Here is a 23877-nt window from a genome sequence, read left to right as displayed (position 1 = left end):
CAAAATATGGTCACCCTATTTAAATGCCTATTTACCCAATGCAGCACTTATTTTTCAGCAAAGTGTAATAAAAGTGCAATAAACAAAACGGATACATTCACTGTGTGTTCTGCCTCTCATTTGTTGATGAAACAAAACTAACATCAACACAAGTGACCACCAAGAGCGGATAGTTTAGTCTCAAAAAGGATCGGCGATGTTGTTAGCTACATTGTTAGCTACATGCTAACGTGAATGGAATATGCCAGTATAACAGTATAGCATTGTGGCTAGAAGCTAACGCTAGCTCACGTTAACCAGCCAGCACCAAAGTGATGATATCGGGAGCTATCAGTAGCTAGATAACATTAGAGACAACGCTGTGTGTATTAAACAAAGGTGAATAGATGACTGGGCCATTTTGTTTAATGCTTGTTAAGATTGAAAGAGGACCAAACTGGCTTCATAAGAGGCCGCCTGATCACTGATAACATAAGACGAATACTGCACGTACTAGATGCCGACAAGGATGACACCATACCTAAGGCGATGCTGTCCCTGGATGCTATGAAAGCCTTTGACAGGCTGGAATGGTCGTATCTATGGGCAGTATTAGAAAGGATGGGGTTAGGAAAAGGATTCATTGATATGATTAAAGTATTATACAAAGACCCATCGGCCATGATTACAACAGGCACAATCATCTCCTAAATCTTTCCGGTATCACGCTCTGCCAGACAGGGTTGCCCTCTTAGTCCCGGACTATTCAATCTATCATTAGAGCCTTTAGCACAATATATAAGACAATCCCAATCCATAGAACCAATCGTAATCAAGGGCACACAACAAAAAATTTGTTTATATGCGGACGACGTAATATTGTTCATGCAAAACCCCAACACCACATTGCCTCATCTGCTCAAGTTGATTGAGAACTTTGGTGATTTATCAGGATTTAAGATAAATTGGCCGAAGTCGGCTTTCCTTCCACTTAACACCCCTGCAAAAAAAGATATAACCCTCCCAGGAGAGATACCGATGGTAAAACATTTTAGATGCTTGGGAGTGGAAATATTCCCCACCATAAGACAAACGGTGAAGCACAATTACACAAAAATCCAAAACAAAATCAAAGACGACCTTGATAGATGGGCAAAACTTAAAAACACAGTACAAGCACGGATATCAATAGTTAAGATGGATGTACTACCTAGAATCAACTTCTTCAGTTCAATGCTACCGTTACCCCCTCCAGAGGGTTACTGGAAAAGATTACACTCCTCCACATACACATTTATTTGGAATAACAAACCACCACGTATAAAAAGATCCACCGCACAGAGAAATAAAGCAGATGGTGGCATGGCATTTCCAGATTTTTTCCAATATTTTAAGGCGTACACATTAAGACCATTGACAACATGGTTTGACCCCCAAGCATTAGTATCCTGGAGAAAATTAGAAGAAAACATAGTAGCCCCACATAGACTGAAGGACATAGCATACACTAAACTACCAATCAAGCACTGTGAACGGAAATTTGGCCCCATAATTACTCATGCGATCCGGATATGGCGTGAATCACAAAAAAAAGATCCTAACCCACATAAATGGCACAATCATACTCCCTTATTCAATAACAATGCACTCTTAATTGAAAAACGACCTATAAGATTCCCTATATGGGAAGAGCAAGGCATACACTCATTAGGGGATGTTTTTAACAAACAGGGTTTTTGTAGAGATAAAGAAATACGCAAAAAATGTAATCTCACCAAGTCCACATGGCTTTTTTACATACAGTTACAGCTAAGTTTGAAGTCTCACGGTGTTCCATTAGACACACCAATTGAACACCACAGATACCACAAATTCTTCTATGAAAGAGAGACATCGAGAGGTTTTGTTTCAGATTTTTATCATCAATTACTAACGTCCTCGTATGAAACCCTCCAAATAGACTGTCTGGAGGAGGGATATACCAGACCTGGAAAATGACTTTGATTGGCAAGGAGCCTGGGCAAATGTCCGACTTACATCAAGGAACCCGGATCATCAACAAATCAATCTTAACTATATTCACAGGACATACTTGACTCCTATAAGACTGTGCAGAATGGGTCTTAAACAAGACTCCAAATGCTCCCAATGTACAAATGGGGACGAAGGGACATTTATGCACATGTATTGGGACTGCCCACCAGTTAAGGCATTCTGGAAAGATGTGACCCAACAATTATCAAAACTCGTATCTTGGAATATACCTGTACACCCCTCGGTATTACTATTGAATGATGTTTTTGAGTTTGCAGTAAATCCACAGCTAAAGAGATTGGTTTTATCGGGTATCATAGTAGCTAAAAAGCTGATCGCATCACGCTGGTTTCAACCGGAAAAAATGTGCCGGAAAGTTTGGTTTCTTACATATCTAGATGTGATTTATCAAGAAATATCTACAGCAAGAATTCTGGGTCTCAATGAATCCAAAATGTCAATGTGGTTAGAAGTGGTGGAGAGAATAAAAGCTAGCTTATTAGTGTCTGGTTAGGTGCGAGGGATAATGACTTCCCAAGGTGGGGTCCGGGAGGGGGGGGTTCGAGCTGGAGCATATGTGTGTAGGTTTTTAGATAACAGGTATTAGGGGTATATCTTATATAAGACAATTAACTAAAATGTGATTTCATTGGATGTGCTCTGACAATTAATGCTTGTATATCTTATCGTGTGTTGTCATGTTTGTTTATGTGTTTGTTTAAAAAATAATAAAAAAATAAAATACAAAAAGATTGAAAAAGGAGCTTGAGCTAACAGGGTCTGATAGCTAACGCTAGCTCACGTTAGCCAGCTGCAGTGCTCATGCAATCGGTAATGCTAGCAGAATGAATGGATGTAAACTTTATTTAACATATTGCATAATGGGTACAATACAATACGGCTCAATACAAACAATTGTTAAGGGAATGCAGACTGTTGTAGCTTGGACTGGGGTCCTTATAACAATAACTTGACAACACATGGTAGCTGCAGCTATTTGGGACAGCTCTGTTGTCACCGGAAGGGCACGCAGATGGTATCTACTGCGCATGGGCGTTGAGCAACAACGGCTCCACGCAGATTACACGACATGTTGTCGGCGAGTTTTTGGCGCTATTCCAAAACGGAAACACAATTTAGCGTTTTCAGTAGGGCCACAACGTGCATTTCTATCTAATAGGGACAGCAAACGTATTCAAAAACGTATAAGAACGAGCACAAAAACAGTGTGTGTAACAAGGGCCTAAGAGGGGTGATTACACATGTGTGGTACTTGACATTATTGGAGGTGAGAAGTCACAAACTCTGCAACCTCCGTTTGAGGAAGTGTTGGGTTACACTGCACTACAACCATAGATGGGGCTTTACTGCAGATCAATGTCGACGTCACAGAAACCGTCAAATCAGAACAGTTTAGTTGAGTGAGGGAAGATCTTGTGAACTCGAGACTAGACTGATGAGTCAATATGGTAATTAGAGACACAGACCCATTGATACTAACCTGTATTACTATAAAACCATGCTAAACACAGAAAGAAGGCATTTATAATGCATGTCCCCTTTAAATCAACTTTCCAGCCCCTGTCAACTGTCAAATGATGTCAACTGTCAACCTTAATTAACATTCAGTATTCAATATGGTCTGATATTAACATTCAGTATTCAATATTGTCTGATTCAATATTAACATTCAGTATTCAAGTAGAACAGCTAGCTAGCCGTTGTGGACACTCACCTTTCCACAGCAAAACGGTAGGCTAGGCACCTTGGTTGAGAAATGCAGGCTTCAATCTATGTTGTTTAGTCTATCTGTTCAGTACTGTTTCAAGATGCACAATGAGATCTTCTGAGAGAATTGTTGAATATAACACAAATGTTCTAGCATGTTTGATTATGACATCATACTGTGACATCACACATGTTCTAGAATGTTTGATGTTCTAGAATGTTCTATTATGACATCATACTGTGACAAATGTTCTAGAATGGTATATTATGACAGAATGTTCTATTATGACATCATACTGTGACATCACAAATGTTCTAGAATGGTATATTATGACATCATACTGTGACATCACAAATGTTCTAGAATGTTTGTTTATGACATCATACTGTGACATCACAACGGAACAGTTTGAGATACATTTGAATAATATAAATAATGTTTGGTAAGGCTGTCCCTGAAGCCTGTTTTGGGGATTCAAACTTCGTCAGGGTTCTTCGAATGGACGTTCGAACGTTCGTTTTTAATTTAAAAAGTAAAATAAAAGTATAATTATTTTTTTTTTTTTATATCCTCAAACTAAATCCTCAATTTGAATAAAGTGATTCAAACTTTGTCAGGGTTTTTCGAACGGACGTTCAAAACGTAGTTTTTAATGGAAAAATTTAAATAAAAAAATAAGATTTATAATTTTTATTTTTTTTAACTAAATGCTCAATTTGAATAAAGTGATTCAAACTTCGTCAGCGTTTTTCGAACGGACGTTCGAACCTTTGTTTAAAAAAAAATTTTATAAATAAAAAAATTCTCATTTCTTTTATAAATTCTTTATTTTATTTTTTTTATATCCTCAAACTAAATCCTCAATTTGAATAAAGTGATTAATCTGATTAAATTAGTATTTTTTCTTTTATTATTTTGTTAGTGATGTAATAAGAAATAACACTTGGAACAAAAAAAAAACGATAATACGATTGGTAAACACTCTGATTAACCAAAACACTTAAAAGAAAACTGGATGAATTATTATAATAATATGTGGTTGGCACTTCTTTATCGTTGCTATTGTAGATAACTGTGGCAATTCTAGAGTTAATACATGGAAAAAAATTATTCATTGATAACCCAAAAAAACAGTATCTACTTGAGGAGAGAATGTGTATATCTGTGTTTTAACTTTGTGTACACACTTACCGCCCATAATGGGAGTAGGACGTATGCGTTACTCATAAATTGTTTCTGCTTGGGGAGAAGTCTTGGTTTTGGGAGAGTAATACTTAGGGTTTCCAACCATAGAAACAAAACAGTGAACAAAATGTGTATTTTAGCAGCTTTAGGGGCTACAGGCGTGTAGTTCACCAGTTTGATAAGAATCTATTATTTGGGAAACAGAAAATACTCTGTTACACTATCACTTGTAGGGCTGGGCGATATGGCCAAAAATGATATCGCGATAACGATAACAATAACAATATCATATCATAATCACGCGATATCCATAATTATCGATATTATATCGATATAAGTATAAAAAAAAATATATATATATATATATATATATTTTTAAACAGATGTATTTATTTTGCAGCAATTTTCTTTGTCGTTGCCGCCATCTTTAGTGTTACAGCCCCTCACACTCCAGTTCTCAGGTTGCAGCTGGTTTGAAAAGCGAAAGTAAACCGGCTTCTCTGCTGGCTGTGGCTCCAGGGGAGTTGAACAGTTCTGGCTCTGCTAGTTTCTTTTCTATCTTTTGGCGCTTTTTTGGTGGACAAACCACTGCACATGTGCACCGTGACTCGTGACTGGAGACTAGCTCTGCTAGCACACATAGCCTACTGTGTAGAGACGGTTTCAAACTGTATTTTACATTAGAAAGCAAACAAAATAAATGGACAAGAGAAAAATAAATCTCAATTTGGTCAGTATTGTCATTTGGACAAGCAAAACCATTACTTTAAGTTGCAGGCAAGAAAGACAAGTCTGTCCACTGTCTCTGGGTTTTAACACGAAAAAAATCAGATTTTTTCCCCCCGATATTTCCCCCCCCCCCCAATATCGATTATTAAAATATATCGCGATAATTATCGTTATCGTTATATCGCCCAGCCCTAACACTTGAATGTGTAAACACCATGTCTCATGCCTCACCATAGTGTGAACAATATGTATATATATACCATCTTATATATCTTTACATAATTGTTTTCAAAGGCTTTTTTTTTTGTCTCATGAGGTGTGTGAGAGAGAGAGAGAGAGAGAGAGAGAGAGAGAGAGAGAGAGAGAGAGAGAGAGAGAGAGAGAGAGAGAGAGACACGATATAGACAGACAAATGATCAACCATATATCCTTTGCTATTTTAAGCTTGTTCTGGAAGAAATTACTTTGAGTGTCAACCTTTTTAGTTATCCTAAATAAATCTTATACAATTGATATCTTAATTATAACTTATTAACCTTAGTTGTATAGTGCATAATGAAACGTTTGTCAATCTGTATTGTTCTAGAGAAAGAATGGGCATTCATTCAAGTCAAAGTTAATTTATCATGGATGATTCCATCATTCCAAGCTGTTAGACTCCTTAGCCACAGTGGTTGTTTAATACTGGACGAGTGTTTCATAACGGCCGTTGTGTGGGCCGATTTCGGGGCCGGTGCGTGGGCTGGTGCGTCTGAATGTCCCGGGCTGAATTTATGTCCCAGTCCGCCCCTATGGGAAAAAGACATTTCCAGTGAGTGAAGGTTTGTTCAAATCATGAGGGAACAAAATATTATTTTGAGGCCACAAATTGATTAATTTGAGGGAACAAAATACTTGAGGTAACTATTTCGAGGCCACAAAATAATTTTCTATTTTGAAGCCACAAAATATCATTTTGAGGCCCAAAATTGATTAATTTGAGGTAACTAAATACATTTTGAGGTAACAAAATACTATTGAGGCCACGACATATTTTTGAACCGACATTAGCTTGATAGCTAACTAGCAAATAGCATCAGCTAGCTAACATTAGCTAATGTTCTTTGACACTATTATTACACCCAGGCATGCGTTGCTGATTGGCTGCACAGTGTTTTAATGACGCCACATGCACACGCGCTCCAGCGCATGCGCATTCATTTTCCCTCGCGTTTGCACAGACTAAAGACAATGCCTAATTGCCTCTATGAATGGAATGTAATACATTTCATTCACAAGTTGTGTGAATGTATCTGAGAACGTATTTGAACACACTTGACGACCTGAGCTATTGTTATGCAAGGTAGCCAGGTGGGTACTTAGCGAGTTGGCGCATCAGTCGAGTGCAGCGCATTCCTCAGGTTTGGTGTGAACGATGGTCTGACTCTGACAGGCAGAGCACCGTTCACACCAAACCTGTGAATGTGATTGCCATGAATTGTTTTTTTTTTTTGATCCACTTTTTCTCCCATTTTTCTATATTTTCTCCCATCCCAATTTCGTATCATCCAATTCAACCCTCCCCTGTCACGAACGCTGTTTCTTGCCTCCCACAAGCCGGCTGCAATGTGGACTAAGTCATACATAGCACAAGTCCCCTCCGGTACTTGAGGTAACAGCAGTCGCATCTTTTCACCTGCGCAGCTCGATCTCTCAGTGGCGAGGAGTAACGCGTGGGAGGCTCACGCTGCCCCCGACACTTCCTGATTCTACTGCGCAGGCGCACCAACCGACCTGTAGGAGTCGCTGTCCACAACGCCCGATCCCCACCCATCAGTTTCCCACCCCCTAATACGGCCAATGTGTATTAGTATGAACGACCAGCTAAACTGAAAGCAATGTGGAGCGCTGGGCTCGAACAGGCAAGCCCAGCGTCTCAGCATTCGTGGCGAGCGCCTTGCCCACTACGCCACGTAGCCGCGATTGCCATGAATTGTTATGCTTATGCAAGGTAGCCAGGTACACGCGACGAGTCGAGTGCAGCGCGTTCTTGCGTGCATGCGCATGCACGCGCACATCCGTGCATGTGTGTGCACGCGCTTCTGCTCACAAAAGCTTGGTTGCCCGGCGTGCAACCCCGTCCCATGAGCAACGCACCTCTGATTACACCAACACCACGTACAGTAGGTAGCAGCTACATCTGCTTCCACGTCTTGTGTTGAATGTCGGACTGGGACTTGACATGACATTACCAACGTCTTTGAAATGTTAGATTTTTTTTTTGATAGTTTGATAGAGGACTGTGTGTAACTAGGAGGGATATGAGGACTGTGTGTAACTAGGAGGGATATGAGGACTGTGTGTAACTAGGAGGGATATGAGGACTGTGTGTAACTAGGAGGGATATGAGGACTGTGTGTAACTAGGAGGGATATGAGGACTGTGTGTAACTAGGAGGGATATGAGGACTGTGTGTAACTAGGAGGGATATGAGGACTGTGTGCAACTAGAAGGGATATGAGGACTGTGTGTAACTATAGGAGGGATATGAGGACTGTGTGTAACTAGGAGGGATATGAGGACTGTGTGTAACTAGGAGGGATATGAGGACTGTGTGTAACTAGGAGGGATATGAGGACTGTGTAACTAGGAGGGATATGAGGACTGTGTGCAACTAGAAGGGATATGAGGACTGTGTATAACTACAGTAGGAGAGATATGAGGAGTGTGTAACTAGGAGGGATATGAGGAGTGTGTGTAACTAGGAGGGATATGAGGACTGTGTGCAACTAGGGATATGAGGACTGTGTGTAACTAGGAGGGATATGAGGACTGTGTGTAACTAGGAGGGATATGAGGAGTGTGTGTAACTAGGAGGGATATGAGGACCGTGTGTAACTAGGAGGGATATGAGGACTGTGTGCAACTAGGGATATGAGGACTGTGTGTAACTAGGAGGGATATGAGGACTGTGTGTAACTAGGAGGGATATGAGGACCGTGTGTAACTAGGAGGGATATGAGGACTGTGTGTAACTAGGAGGGATATGAGGACTGTGTGTAACTAGGAGGGATATGAGGACTGTGTAACTAGGAGGGATATGAGGACTGTGTGTAACTAGGAGGGATATGAGGACTGTGTGTAACTAGGAGGGATATGAGGACTGTGTGTAACTAGGAGGGATATGAGGACTGTGTAACTAGGAGGGATATGAGGACTGTGTGCAACTAGAAGGGATATGAGGACTGTGTATAACTACAGTAGGAGAGATATGAGGAGTGTGTAACTAGGAGGGATATGAGGAGTGTGTGTAACTAGGAGGGATATGAGGACTGTGTGCAACTAGGGATATGAGGACTGTGTGTAACTAGGAGGGATATGAGGACTGTGTGTAACTAGGAGGGATATGAGGAGTGTGTGTAACTAGGAGGGATATGAGGACCGTGTGTAACTAGGAGGGATATGAGGACTGTGTGCAACTAGGGATATGAGGACTGTGTGTAACTAGGAGGGATATGAGGACTGTGTGTAACTAGGAGGGATATGAGGACCGTGTGTAACTAGGAGGGATATGAGGACTGTGTGTAACTAGGAGGGATATGAGGACTGTGTGTAACTAGGAGGGATATGAGAACTGTGTAACTAGGAGGGATATGAGGACTGTGTAACTAGGAGGGATATGAGGAGGACTGTGTGTAACTAGGAGTATTTAAGATATGTTTGTGCTGGAGCCACTTGATCCAGAACGGCAACCCCGGTTAGAGAGCGGACACAGTGCAAAGGATTGAGTGAGAATGGTATCTCAGAGTGAGTGATTGAGTGGTTTTCTGCAACACATAAGCAGAACATACAATGATTAGCAGGGGTACAATGGCATCCAGAACACACACACACAACTGAAATATGCCATATAGAGTATTAGCACCAGCACTAGCATTAGCATAGCATTAGTTCCATTAGTAGCATGGATCAAACACAGCAAACCAAGTCATAGTCATATATATAAGTCACCTAACATAATGCAGGCTGTTGGTAACTTACTCTTCATGAACACACTCTCTCACCGTCACAGCATTGGAAAACACATGTGCTGGCAAGATGGCCCCTGCATTTAACAACACTAGGACCCCTGGGTTGTCCAGAGAGATGCCTGCCTGGAAGTAATAGAAAAAGAAAAATGACATGTGAAGTATGTTGTGTGCCAGGTTCAAACAGTGCTGTATATGTACAGTTTATTCCTACTCCTATCCAAGCTCCGGGAGGGTCATCAAAGAGAAGTCGGGTCATCAAAGAGAAGTCGCCTATTCTTAGTCCTTGCCCCACAATGGTGGAATAACAAAAAGAAAAATGACATGTGAAGTATGTTGTGTGCCAGGTTCAAACAGTGCTGTATATGTACAGTTTATTCCTACTCCTATCCAAGCTCCGGGAGGGTCATCAAAGAGAAGTCGGGTCATCAAAGAGAAGTCGCCTATTCTTAGTCCTTGCCCCACAATGGTGGAATAACAAAAAGAAAAATGACATGTGAAGTATGTTGTGTGCCAGGTTCAAACAGTAGGAATGGGTGGTCTGTATATGTACAGTTTATTCCTACTCCTATCCAAGCTCCGGGAGGGTCATCAAAGAGAAGTCGGGTCATCAAAGAGAAGTCGCCTATTCTTAGTCCTTGCCCCACAATGGTGGAATTGTCCTAATAAACTAACCTACACTGTAACACTTTATGAACATTGTTACTGAGACGAAAATTAAGTTTACTCTATTATTACTAGATCTGGTATGTCTAGATGTAAGTTTTCATTCACACTCAAAATCTGTGTTCATTTTTTATTTTGCATACTAATGTTCTGTGTCTTGAGTCGTACTTGTATTGAAAAACTGTCTGAGGAGAAGACCGGTACTCATCATCTTCGTCTCCACAAAAAGAAAAATGACATGTGAAGTATGTTGTGTGCCAGGTTCAAACAGTGCTGTATATGTACAGTTTATTCCTACTCCTATCCAAGCTCCGGGAGGGTCATCAAAGAGAAGTCGAGTCATCAAAGAGAAGTCGCCTATTCTTAGTCCTTGCCCCACAATGGTGGAATAACAAAAAGAAAAATGACATGTGAAGTATGTTGTGTGCCAGGTTCAAACAGTGCTGTATATGTACAGTTTATTCCTACTCCTATCCAAGCTCCGGGAGGGTCATCAAAGAGAAGTCGGGTCATCAAAGAGAAGTCGCCTATTCTTAGTCCTTGCCCCACAATGGTGGAATAACAAAAAGAAAAATGACATGTGAAGTATGTTGTGTGCCAGGTTCAAACAGTGCTGTATATGTACAGTTTATTCCTACTCCTATCCAAGCTCCGGGAGGGTCATCAAAGAGAAGTCGGGTCATCAAAGAGAAGTCGCCTATTCTTAGTCCTTGCCCCACAATGGTGGAATAACAAAAAGAAAAATGACATGTGAAGTATGTTGTGTGCCAGGTTCAAACAGTAGGAATGGGTGGTCTGTATATGTACAGTTTATTCCTACTCCTATCCAAGCTCCGGGGGGGTCATCAAAGAGAAGTCGGGTCATCAAAGAGAAGTCGCCTATTCTTAGTCCTTGCCCCACAATGGTGGAATTGTCCTAATAAACTAACCTACACTGTAACACTTTATGAACATTGTTACTGAGACGAAAATTAAGTTTACTCTATTATTACTAGATCTGGTATGTCTAGATGTAAGTTTTCATTCACACTCAAAATCTGTGTTCATTTTTTATTTTGCATACTAATGTTCTGTGTCTTGAGTCGTACTTGTATTGAAAAACTGTCTGAGGAGAAGACCGGTACTCATCATCTTCGTCTCCACAAAAAGAAAAATGACATGTGAAGTATGTTGTGTGCCAGGTTCAAACAGTGCTGTATATGTACAGTTTATTCCTACTCCTATCCAAGCTCCGGGAGGGTCATCAAAGAGAAGTCGGGTCATCAAAGAGAAGTCGCCTATTCTTAGTCCTTGCCCCACAATGGTGGAATAACAAAAAGAAAAATGACATGTGAAGTATGTTGTGTGCCAGGTTCAAACAGTGCTGTATATGTACAGTTTATTCCTACTCCTATCCAAGCTCCGGGAGGGTCATCAAAGAGAAGTCGGGTCATCAAAGAGAAGTCGCCTATTCTTAGTCCTTGCCCCACAATGGTGGAATAACAAAAAGAAAAATGACATGTGAAGTATGTTGTGTGCCAGGTTCAAACAGTGCTGTATATGTACAGTTTATTCCTACTCCTATCCAAGCTCCGGGAGGGTCATCAAAGAGAAGTCGGGTCATCAAAGAGAAGTCGCCTATTCTTAGTCCTTGCCCCACAATGGTGGAATTGTCCTAATAAACTAACCTACACTGTAACACTTTATGAACATTGTTACTGAGACGAAAATTAAGTTTACTCTATTATTACTAGATCTGGTATGTCTAGATGTAACACTGTATGGGTACAAGTTTACTCTATTATTACATGTCTAGATGTAACATTACTGTCTATGTATAATGTACCTATGTAAACGAGACGAACCCCGCCCCCCCCCCCCCCCCCCCATTCGCAACTACTTGTCCAGACCACTTATACTTGTCCAGACCACTTATACCCGTCCAGCCTGGCTCTGCGGCTCTGCAGATACCCCCTACTCGAGGCAGCTGCCTTAGGGCCCGCCCACCGTCTGGCGGGAGGGGGGCCCGGGCCCAGGCCCGGGACTGAAGAGATGCTTCCAGCTGCAGCACGACAGCCCAGCGCTTACAAGCCCCGCACATACAAGCCCCGCACATAGCAACCCCTCGCTTCCATTGGCTGATTTTGGTGACGTGATTTGGGTCCCACCTAATTTGTGTAAGTCTAATTTGTGTAAGTCTTCATATCGCGACCCGATCACATTGAAGTGCGACCATCGGTTCTGCAAGCACTGTATTGGAGACTTGTGGAGTGACTCCACGACCGGACCGTATTATTGTCCCGAGTGGCAGTGCCACACAGAGTACAAGACGCTACGTACCTGTTTATTGCACTGTTTTATTGGATTCTATTAATATGTTGTACCACTGTATTTTATTGGATTCTATTATATGTTGTACCACTGTATTGCACATCGTCGCGGGCAAGACCAGCCGCATTTCATTGTATACCTGTATGCCGTGACAATTAAAACTCTTGTCTTGTCTTGTCTTTGAGACAATAGTAACACGGCCGTCCGCATCTGGATCCCTCGCCCTCGCCCCTTGCTGCACCGCAGGTATGTCAGAGCTTCAATTGGTCATTCAAAACTAAATTAAAAGATAAACATGTTTACCACATGCCCCCCCACTCTGTCAGGATCTAGGGGTAACAGTACTGTATATTTGAATACCGTTATGTCACAAATGTATCAGTACTAAATACCTATATGTCCCTATGCCATAAATGTCATGTATGTTGTGTATGTCATAAATGTCTATATGAATTGAAAATGGGGGACCCTGATGGAAACAAGACAAACGTCTTTCTCAGGTCTGCATCTGAAAATGGGGGACCCTGATGGAAACAAGACAAACGTCTTTCTCAGGTCTGCATCCCCTTAACAATTGTATGTATTGAGCCGTACTGTATTGTACCCATTCTGCAATCTGTTAAATAAAGTTTTCATTCATTCATTCATTCATCCATCCTCCAATGTACAGTTTCCCCATCCCACCTACCCAACCTCCTCCAATGTACAGTTTCTTCCCCCTCAAATGTATACTCTCTTTTTAGACCCTTTTTGTATCACAAACAGTACTGTATTTGTAGATCTGGTATGTCATAAATGTATAGATGTAGCAGTACTGTCTATCTGTATGTCATGTATGTCATATGATGAATTGAAAATGGGGGACCCTGATGTGAATGAATGAATGAATGAAAACTTTATTTAACAGATTGCAGAATGGGTACAATACAGTACGGCTCAATACATACAATTGTTAAGGGGATGCAGACCTGAGAAAGACGTTTGTCCTGTTTCCATCAGGGTCCCCCCCATTTTCAATTCATATAGACATTTATGACATACACAACATACATGACATTTATGGCATAGGGACATATAGGTATTTAGTACTGATACATTTGTGACATAAGCGGTATTCAAATATACAGTACTGTTACCCCTAGATCCTGACAGAGTATATACATATGATGGGGAGGGGACTGTACATTAGGAGGGGGTGGGAGGGAAATATACATACGGCGGGGAGGGAATATATACATGCAGTGGGGAGGAGACTGTCTATTAGGAGGTGGTGGGGGTTTTGGGCATTTACGGTGGCCAGTTTCGAATTGCAGCCTCCCGTAGGTGCTCTTTAAGAGCGGTTTTGAATGTGGGCAGGGATTCACTTTCCTTTACAGCTTTGGGTAGGGCGTTCCACATTGTTGTGGCATAATTGCGAAACGTGTTTAGTCCCTTGTTTGAGCCGAATCTGGGTTTAACATGATTTGTTGAGCTTCCTCTGGTGTAGTGGTTGTGGTATTCACTGACCTTTGGGAAGTATTTTGACATGTACATGGGCACCCCGGTCGTATAGTGTATCTTGTAGACCAGGCCCATTGCAAGTTGCTGTACTCTGTCGTCTACTCTAAGCCATCCTAGGTTGTCAAAGTGGGCAGGGGTGAGGTGGGTTCTGGGGTTCAGGTCAAGAAGTAGTCTGACCAGTTTGTTTTGTGATGTTTGTAATTTTGTTTTAAGCGCCTTTGAGGTGCTTTGGTACCATGAGGGTCATCAAAGAGAAGTCGCCTATTCTTAGTCCTTGCCCCACAATGGTGGAATAACAAAAAGAAAAATGACATGTGAAGTATGTTGTGTGCCAGGTTCAAACAGTGCTGTATATGTACAGTTTATTCCTACTCCTATCCAAGCTCCGGGAGGGTCATCAAAGAGAAGTCGGGTCATCAAAGAGAGGTTGCCTATTCTTAGTCCTTGCCCCACAATGGTGGAATAACAAAAAGAAAAATGACATGTGAAGTATGTTGTGTGCCAGGTTCAAACAGTAGGAATGGGTGGTCTGTATATGTACAGTTTATTCCTACTCCTATCCAAGCTCCGGGAGGGTCATCAAAGAGAAGTCGGGTCATCAAAGAGAAGTCGCCTATTCTTAGTCCTTGCCCCACAATGGTGGAATTGTCCTAATAAACTAACCTACACTGTAACACTTTATGAACATTGTTACTGAGACGAAAATTAAGTTTACTCTATTATTACTAGATCTGGTATGTCTAGATGTAAGTTTTCATTCACACTCAAAATCTGTGTTCATTTTTTATTTTGCATACTAATGTTCTGTGTCTTGAGTCGTACTTGTATTGAAAAACTGTCTGAGGAGAAGACCGGTACTCATCATCTTCGTCTCCACAAAAAGAAAAATGACATGTGAAGTATGTTGTGTGCCAGGTTCAAACAGTGCTGTATATGTACAGTTTATTCCTACTCCTATCCAAGCTCCGGGAGGGTCATCAAAGAGAAGTCGGGTCATCAAAGAGAAGTCGCCTATTCTTAGTCCTTGCCCCACAATGGTGGAATAACAAAAAGAAAAATGACATGTGAAGTATGTTGTGTGCCAGGTTCAAACAGTGCTGTATATGTACAGTTTATTCCTACTCCTATCCAAGCTCCGGGAGGGTCATCAAAGAGAAGTCGGGTCATCAAAGAGAAGTCGCCTATTCTTAGTCCTTGCCCCACAATGGTGGAATAACAAAAAGAAAAATGACATGTGAAGTATGTTGTGTGCCAGGTTCAAACAGTGCTGTATATGTACAGTTTATTCCTACTCCTATCCAAGCTCCGGGAGGGTCATCAAAGAGAAGTCGGGTCATCAAAGAGAAGTCGCCTATTCTTAGTCCTTGCCCCACAATGGTGGAATTGTCCTAATAAACTAACCTACACTGTAACACTTTATGAACATTGTTACTGAGACGAAAATTAAGTTTACTCTATTATTACTAGATCTGGTATGTCTAGATGTAACACTGTATGGGTACAAGTTTACTCTATTATTACATGTCTAGATGTAACATTACTGTCTATGTATAATGTACCTATGTAAACGAGACGAACCCCGCCCCCCCCCCCCCCCCCCCCCCCATTCGCAACTACTTGTCCAGACCACTTATACTTGTCCAGACCACTTATACCCGTCCAGCCTGGCTCTGCGGCTCTGCAGATACCCCCTACTCCCTCAGGGGGGGTACGTACATAGATATATATAGAACACTAGATAGCTTGCCATAGATATTCGCTGTCGGCCAATGGAGAGCGACGTCACTGAACCGCCGCCATCTTGCGTAGGTCAGCCTTGAGTGAGAGTGAGTGAGCTGCACAGACAAAAATACTCATAACTCGCTGAAATATTGACGGATTTACAAACGGGTTGGTTTGCTATAAACATCAAAGATGTAGTTATGATACTGCATACTTATAAAAAAAAATTAAAGATGTTTTTTTTTTACAAACCGCTTGAATCATAGCCACGTTAATAATGCTTGTAATAAACCAACCCGTTTGCAAGATGGCGGCGGTTCAGTGACGCTGGTGACTCCGCCTTAAGCTATCTAGTGTTCTATATATATCTATGGGTACTAGTTCAAGCTTTCAGCTCATCGCCATTCATTTCATTGTTGCCGAGGCGGCACTCGCTCATAAGTTTACTTTACTTACTTACTGCATTTTTTACATTTTAACGCATTAGCAGACCACTCATGGATGTAGTCAATAGTGGTATTTTATGTAGCAATCTTTAGTTAATGTTTATCATAAGTTAATAGCTTGTTAGATTCTAAATGCAGTTAGATAACGTTACCATGTATATGTTGTAGTGACTACAGTATTGGTTCGTGTTCATCTTCTGACTATGTTGTGTAGTGGGAGGGAACTAATGATCTGGCACCGGGGCCAGAGGGGACATCTATTTAGGTTGCACGGGTTGTTATTCATTCATTGCTGTGCTGGGATTCATGTGCTGGTGTTCTTGTTTACTGACGTGGCTTTGTACATTAAACAAGCATTACGTTACCTCCGTTTATTCCTCTTTCCTCCGGGCACTACACTGGTGACCCTGACGTGGATTTTTGTTACGGCGGATTGTGTACAATAATCAGCGATCGAACATTCTTTCAAAATGTCCGGACGAGGAAGACGTTCTGGCCATCGGCAGCCATCACCATCCCCCGTCAGGGAAGCGCAGGGTGCGCGCGCGCCCACGATCAAACTACCTGAGTTCTGGGAGGCGGCTCCGGCTGCATGGTTTGCTATTGTGGAGGCAAACTTCAACAAGAGCTACGTGGATGACGACGACGACCGGTACAACCACACGGTGGCAGTGTTGGGCAGCTCCACCGCAGCTCGAGTGGTAGGTTTTTTGTCTGATCCCCCGGCGACGAACAAATATGAGCGCCTCAAGACCCTACTGCTAGATACATTTGAACTGTCCGCTGCAGAGAGGGTGCGCCGCTTATTTTCTATGTCGGAATTGGGAGACGAGAGACCTTCTGCCCGCATGGAGAGGATGCTGAATCTGCTGGGGAGAGAAGACCCCATGATCCTCTTTACGGAGCTGTTCATGCGCACGCTGCCGGCACAAGTGAGGATGGCACTGGCCAACACCGACATCGTGGGCCCCCGCGCCCTGGCCAGGGAGGCGGACCGTTTCGTTTTGGCCATGCCTCAGCGGTCCACCGACCTGCTCGCTCCCGCGACCGCCCCGCCACCGGACCGTCGCAGGAGAGCGAGGGATGACGCCAGGCCTTCTGGTCAGCACGGTAACGCAGCGGGCCATTGCTTCTTCCATGCCACGTTTGGCGCCAAGGCCAGACGGTGCCGCTCACCCTGCACCTTCGGACCTACGGGAAACGGCGGGGCCGGCGCTCAGTAGTGGCCCTGAGCGCTGGCGTAACCAACAGGCTGCTCTTCATCCGAGACACCGCCTCTGGTCGCAGTTTCCTTTGCGACACGGGTGCCCAGTGGAGCATCATTCCGGCAGAGAGGTCGGATGTGGCAAAAGAAGAGCGCGGTCCGCAGTTGGCGGGTGCGGACGGCACGCCCATCCGCTCTTACGGCACAAGGGCGGTGGACGTATGCTTCGGAGGACAATGTTTTTCGTGGGATTTTGTCATTGCGGCTGTCACGTTCCCCCTCCTTGGCGCGGATTTTCTGTGCGCCCACAACCTGCTGGTGGACGTGGGGAACAAGCGCCTGGTCAACTCGCAGACTTTCGCTTCCTTTGCATGTACGCAGGGGGAGGCCATCTACGGCGGGTGGTCCAATACACTCGCCGAAAGTGACCAGTACCTTCGGCTGCTCGCTGAGTTCCCCGACCTGGGCAAGCCCACTTTTTCCTCGCCCACGGTGAAACACGGGGTGGAGCACCACATTGAGACCAGTGGGCCGCCCCTCTACGCCAGGGCCAGACGCCTCAACCCGGAGAAGCTGGCCGTCGCCAGGGCGGAGTTTGCGCACATGGAGCAGGTGGGCATCGTTCGGCGCTCGAACAGCCCTTGGGCGTCTCCCCTGCACATCGTTCCTAAGTCAGACGGTGGGTGGCGCCCATGTGGGGACTACCGCCGCCTCAACGACGCGTCCAAGCCTGACCGCTACCCGGTCCCGCATGTCCAGGACTTTGCGGCGAACCTGGCAGGCAATCGCTTCTTCTCGAAAGTGGACTTGGTACGGGGGTACCATCAAGTGCCGGTGCACCCCGAGGACGTCCCCAAGACGGCCGTCGTCACGCCCTTTGGGCTTTTCGAGTTCTTGCGAATGCCGTTCGGCCTGAAGAACGCGGCGCAGACCTTCCAACGCCTCATGCACTCGGTGCTCCGGGACCTGCCATTCCTCTTCGTCTACTTGGACGACATCCTCGTAGCGAGCGCCACTGAGGAGGAGCACCTGTCCCACCTCCGAACCCTGTTCTCACGGCTCAGCCAGCATGGGCTGATCATCAACCCGGCGAAGTGTGAGTTCGGGCGGGGCGCCATCGACTTCCTCGGGCACCGGGTCTCCGCAGAGGGGGTGACCCCCCTCCCCTCGAAGGTGGAAGCTGTCGCCGCGTTTCCGCGCCCCCGCACAGTCAGCGAGCTCAAGGGGTTCATCGGGATGGTGACTTTTTATTATCGTTTCCTCCGCCACATCGCTCACATCCTGCGGCCTCTGTACGACGCCCAGAAGGGCAAGACGATGAAGCAGCCGGTGGACTGGACGGCGGAGCGGGTCAAGGCTTTTCAAGACACCAAGGAGGCCCTGGCCCGTGCGGCCATGTTGGCCCACCCCTCGCCCTCGGCGCCCACCGCTCTCACCACGGACGCCTCTGATTTTGCTGTGGGAGCGGTGTACGAGCAGTGGGTTGGGGACGCCTGGCAGCCGCTTGCCTTCTTCAGCCGCCAGCTGTCGCCCAGGGAACAGAGGTACAGCACGTTCGACAGGGAGCTCCTCGGGCTGTGGCTTGCTGTCAGGCACTTCCGTTTCTTGCTGGAGGGACGCGAGTTTACGGCCTACGTGGACCATAAGCCGCTCACGCACGCCATGTCCAAGGCGGCGGAGCCGTGGTCCGACCGCCAGCAGCGCCAGCTCGCCTACGTGTCCGAGTTCACCACGGACATCCAGCACGTTGCTGGGAAGTCCAACCAGGTGGCAGATTGTCTCTCCAGAGCGGTGGTCGGTGCGGTGCAGCTGGGTTTGGACTACGTCAGCATGGCTGCGGACCAGGCCGCCGATCCTGCCGTCCAAGCTCTCAAGTCGTCGGACACTGGACTGCGCCTGGAGGAGGTGGTGTTCGGTGATGCGGGGGCTACGCTCTTGTGCGACGTCTCCATGGGTCAGCCACGGCCGGTGGTCCCCGCCAACTGGAGGCGCCCTGTCTTCGAGGCCATACACAGCTTGTCTCACCCTGGCAGGAAGCCGTCCTCGCGACTGGTGTCGGAGAAATTTGTGTGGCAGGGGCTCAAGAGGGATGTGAGAGCCTGGGTCGACACGTGCACCGCCTGCCAGCGCGCCAAGGTGCATCGGCACATCAAGGCCCCCCTGGAACAGTTCTCTGTGCCCGAGCGGAGGTTCGACCATGTCAACGTGGACCTGGTGGGACCGCTGCCCCCCTCGCACGGATACAACTACCTTTTCACCATGGTGGACAGGACGACTCGCTGGCCGGAGGCGGTCCCGCTCTCCTCAACGACGGCCCCCGACCTGGCCCGGGCATTCATCTCGGTGTGGGTCTCCCGCTACGGCACCCCGGCTGATCTCTCCTCTGACCGTGGCTCACAGTTCACTTCGGAACTGTGGGCGGCGGTGGCGGAGAGTCTGGGGGTCAAGCTCCACCGTACGACCGCCTACCATCCGCAGGCAAATGGGCTCTGCGAGCGTTTTCATCGCTCCATGAAGGCCGCCCTTCGAGCCAGCCTCACGGACGGCGACTGGCTGGACAAGCTCCCGTGGGTCATGCTGGGGCTCAGGACGGCGCCAAAGGAGGACCTCCAGTCGTCGTCGGCCGAGCTGGTTTTTGGACAACCGCTACGGGTGACTTTATTCCCAGGTCGACAGAGCCCTGGTCTGCCGCTGCTCAGCGCGCCTCGCTGCTGGACAGCGCCAGGACTTTCGTCCCGGTCCCGACTACGCAGCATGGGGTCCCTACGTCGAGGATGCCCCCGGAGCTGCACTCGGCGAGGTTCGTGTTCATCCGTCACGATGGCCACAGGACTCCGCTACGCCCTCCTTACGACGGACCCTTCCGCGTCATCGAGGCCAGGGCCAAGAACTTTGTGGTCGACGTGGGGGGTAGGCCTGAGTGTGTTTCCGTGGATCGCCTCAAGCCGGCACACTTGGACCTTGAACTGCCCCTGGACTTGGCCCTGCCGCCGCGCAGGGGCCGGCCCCCGGTCCTGCCTCCCCTGCCACGCCGGGGCCATTCCCCCCTGCGACCCCTCGGGCCCCCCGCCGCTCGTGAGCGTCTGGTCACTGACCCCCATCCTGCTCGGCAGGAGGATGTGACGGACGCTGTCACACCCCCTCCCGCACCTCCTGACTTTACCTACAGTCGTAGGGGCCGGGCCATACGCCCTCCTCACCGTGAGGATTTCGTATATTGAGGTGAACACTGGGGGGGCTGGTGTAGTGACTACAGTATTGGTTCGTGTTCATCTTCTGACTATGTTGTGTAGTGGGAGGGAACTAATGATCTGGCACCGGGGCCAGAGGGGACATCTATTTAGGTTGCACGGGTTGTTATTCATTCATTGCTGTGCTGGGATTCATGTGCTGGTGTTCTTGTTTACTGACGTGGCTTTGTACATTAAACAAGCATTACGTTACCTCCGTTTATTCCTCTTTCCTCCGGGCACTACAATGTAACGTCAAATGTATATACACTCTTTTTCTGGACACTTTTTGTATCACAAACAGTACTGTATTTGCAAATCTGGTATGTCATAAATGTATAGATGTAGCAGTACTGTATATCTGTAATCTGTATGTCGTGTGTGTCATATATGTTATGATGAATTGAAAATGGGGGACCCTGATGTAAACAAGACGAAAGTCTTTCTCTGGTCTGCATCCCCTTAACAATTGTATGTATTGAGCTGTACTGTACCCATTCTGCAATCTGTTAATAAAGTGTTCAATCAATCAATTCAAAACCATACTGACATTGGTAAAGTGAGCAACACTAGTTTCGATCGTATTCGTATTAGTACATCTGATTACAACCAAGAATCAAGAGGTTTATTTGTCACATCATTCCAGGTTCAACTAGAAGACTGATAAGGTGAATATGCCTACCATATTACTACTACACCTGCATATTGATTGATTGATTGATTGAAAAGTTTATTAACAGATTGCAGAATGGGTACAGTACAGTACAGCTCAATACATACAATTGTTAAGAGGATGCAGACCTGAGAAAGACTTTCGTCTTGTTTCCATCAGGGTCCCCCATTTTCAATTCATCATATGACACCCATGACATACAGATAGACAGTACTGCTACATCTATACATTTATGACATACCAGATTTTCAAATACAGTACTGTTTGTGATACTAAAAAAATCCAGAAGAAGAGTATATACATTTGACATAGAAACTGTGCATTGGGGGAGGTTGGGTAGGTGGGGTGGGGCTGTACATTGGGGGGGGGGGGGGGTTGGGTAGGGGGGGGGGGACACTGTACATTGGAATACTGACATACATTTGACATGGAAACTGTACATTGGAGGAGGTTGGGTAGGTGGGGTGGGGTTGGGTGGGGCTGTACATTGGAATACTGACAAAGCCATGCTTGGTCTTTATTGTACAACTGGGTTAGGACATTTGTAGGGGCCAGTTTTGAATTGCAGTCTCCCGTAGGTGTTCTTTGAGAGTGTTTTTGAAGGTGGGTAGTGATTTACATTCCTTTACAGCTTTGGGTAGGGCGTTCCACATTGTTGTGGCATAATTGCGAAACGTGTTTAGTCCCTTGTTTGAGCCGAATCTGGGTTTTACATGATTTGTGGAGCTCCCTCTGGTGTTGTGATCGTGGTATTCACTGACCTTTGGGAAGTATTTTGACATGTACATGGGTACCTTGGTCGTGTAGTGTATCTTGTAGACCAGGCCCATTGCAAGTTGCTGTACTCTGTTGTCTACTCTAAGCCATCCTAGGTTGGCAAAGTGTGCAGGGGTGAGGTGGGTTCTAGGAGTCAGGTCAAGCAGTAGTCTGACTAGTTTGTTTTGAGATGTTTGTAATTTGGTTTTTAGTGCCTTTGAGGTGCTTTGGTACCATGAGGTGCAAGCATAGTCGTAGTACCCTTGAATGAGTGCTCCTGCCAGAGTCTTCAGGGTATTCTTGTTTACCCATACAACTCTGTATGATATCAATAATGCTGTATATACGTATACATATATTTACCGTATATATATTTATACACATTTGTCGGTATATACCTGCATATAATCCTTTTTTCATACCTGTAGTTACTATATCTATATCTGTACATATCCCTTATGTACTCTTACTAGTTATACCGCTGGCCAGTATGACTTACTACCATAGTGTCTTTAAACCTGTATCACTGTAGATAATAATACTATAACACCGTACATACTGTACATCTGGTTATAATTATTACTCAGTAGTACTCTTTATATATTTTGTATCCAGTCTAATCACCTGTACATTGAATATTGCTATTGCACTTTACTGCTATATTTGCACTCCGGTTGGATGCCAAACTTATTTCCGTTGTACTGTACTTGTGCTGTATAATGACAATGCATTTTAATCTAATCTAATCAAATTTTGTGTTGAGTGACATTTTATCTCATGGCACAAGGGCATATTAAACATATTTTCCCTTATTCTGAAATACAGTATATATAAATAAATATATATATATACTGAAAATGATATTCACTGCATTTCCACATGTGCATGTATGAATGTCTTATAGATAGCATTAGGATGTGTGTATTTATGACCATAGAAGCACAAGTCTCTCTGCCACTCCCCTGAAATGCTATTATATATATTGAATATAAAGTGTTGTCAACATATAACTGTAATGTGGGCTGATTAATACAATTATGGAACGCCCTGATGTAGCAGTACTGTATATCTGTAATCTGTATGTCGTGTGTGTCATATATGTTATGATGAATTGAAAATGGGGGACCCTGATGTAAACAAGACGAAAGTCTTTCTCTGGTCTGCATCCCCTTAACAATTGTATGTATTGAGCTGTACTGTACCCATTCTGCAATCTGTTAATAAAGTGTTCAATCAATCAATTCAAAACCATACTGACATTGGTAAAGTGAGCAACACTAGTTTCGATCGTATTCGTATTAGTACATCTGATTACAACCAAGAATCAAGAGGTTTATTTGTCACATCATTCCAGGTTCAACTAGAAGACTGATAAGGTGAATATGCCTACCATATTACTACTACACCTGCATATTGATTGATTGATTGATTGATTGAAAAGTTTATTAACAGATTGCAGAATGGGTACAGTACAGTACAGCTCAATACATACAATTGTTAAGAGGATGCAGACCTGAGAAAGACTTTCGTCTTGTTTCCATCAGGGTCCCCCATTTTCAATTCATCATATGACACACATGACATACAGATAGACAGTACTGCTACATCTATACATTTATGACATACCAGATTTTCAAATACAGTACTGTTTGTGATACTAAAAAAATCCAGAAGAAGAGTATATACATTTGACATAGAAACTGTGCA

The sequence above is a fragment of the Notolepis coatsorum genome (assembly GCF_963971535.1).
Source record: "Notolepis coatsorum genome assembly, chromosome: 13".
Taxonomy (NCBI): Eukaryota; Metazoa; Chordata; class Actinopteri; order Aulopiformes; family Paralepididae; genus Notolepis; species Notolepis coatsorum.
Note: the sequence above shows the minus strand (reverse complement) of the source record.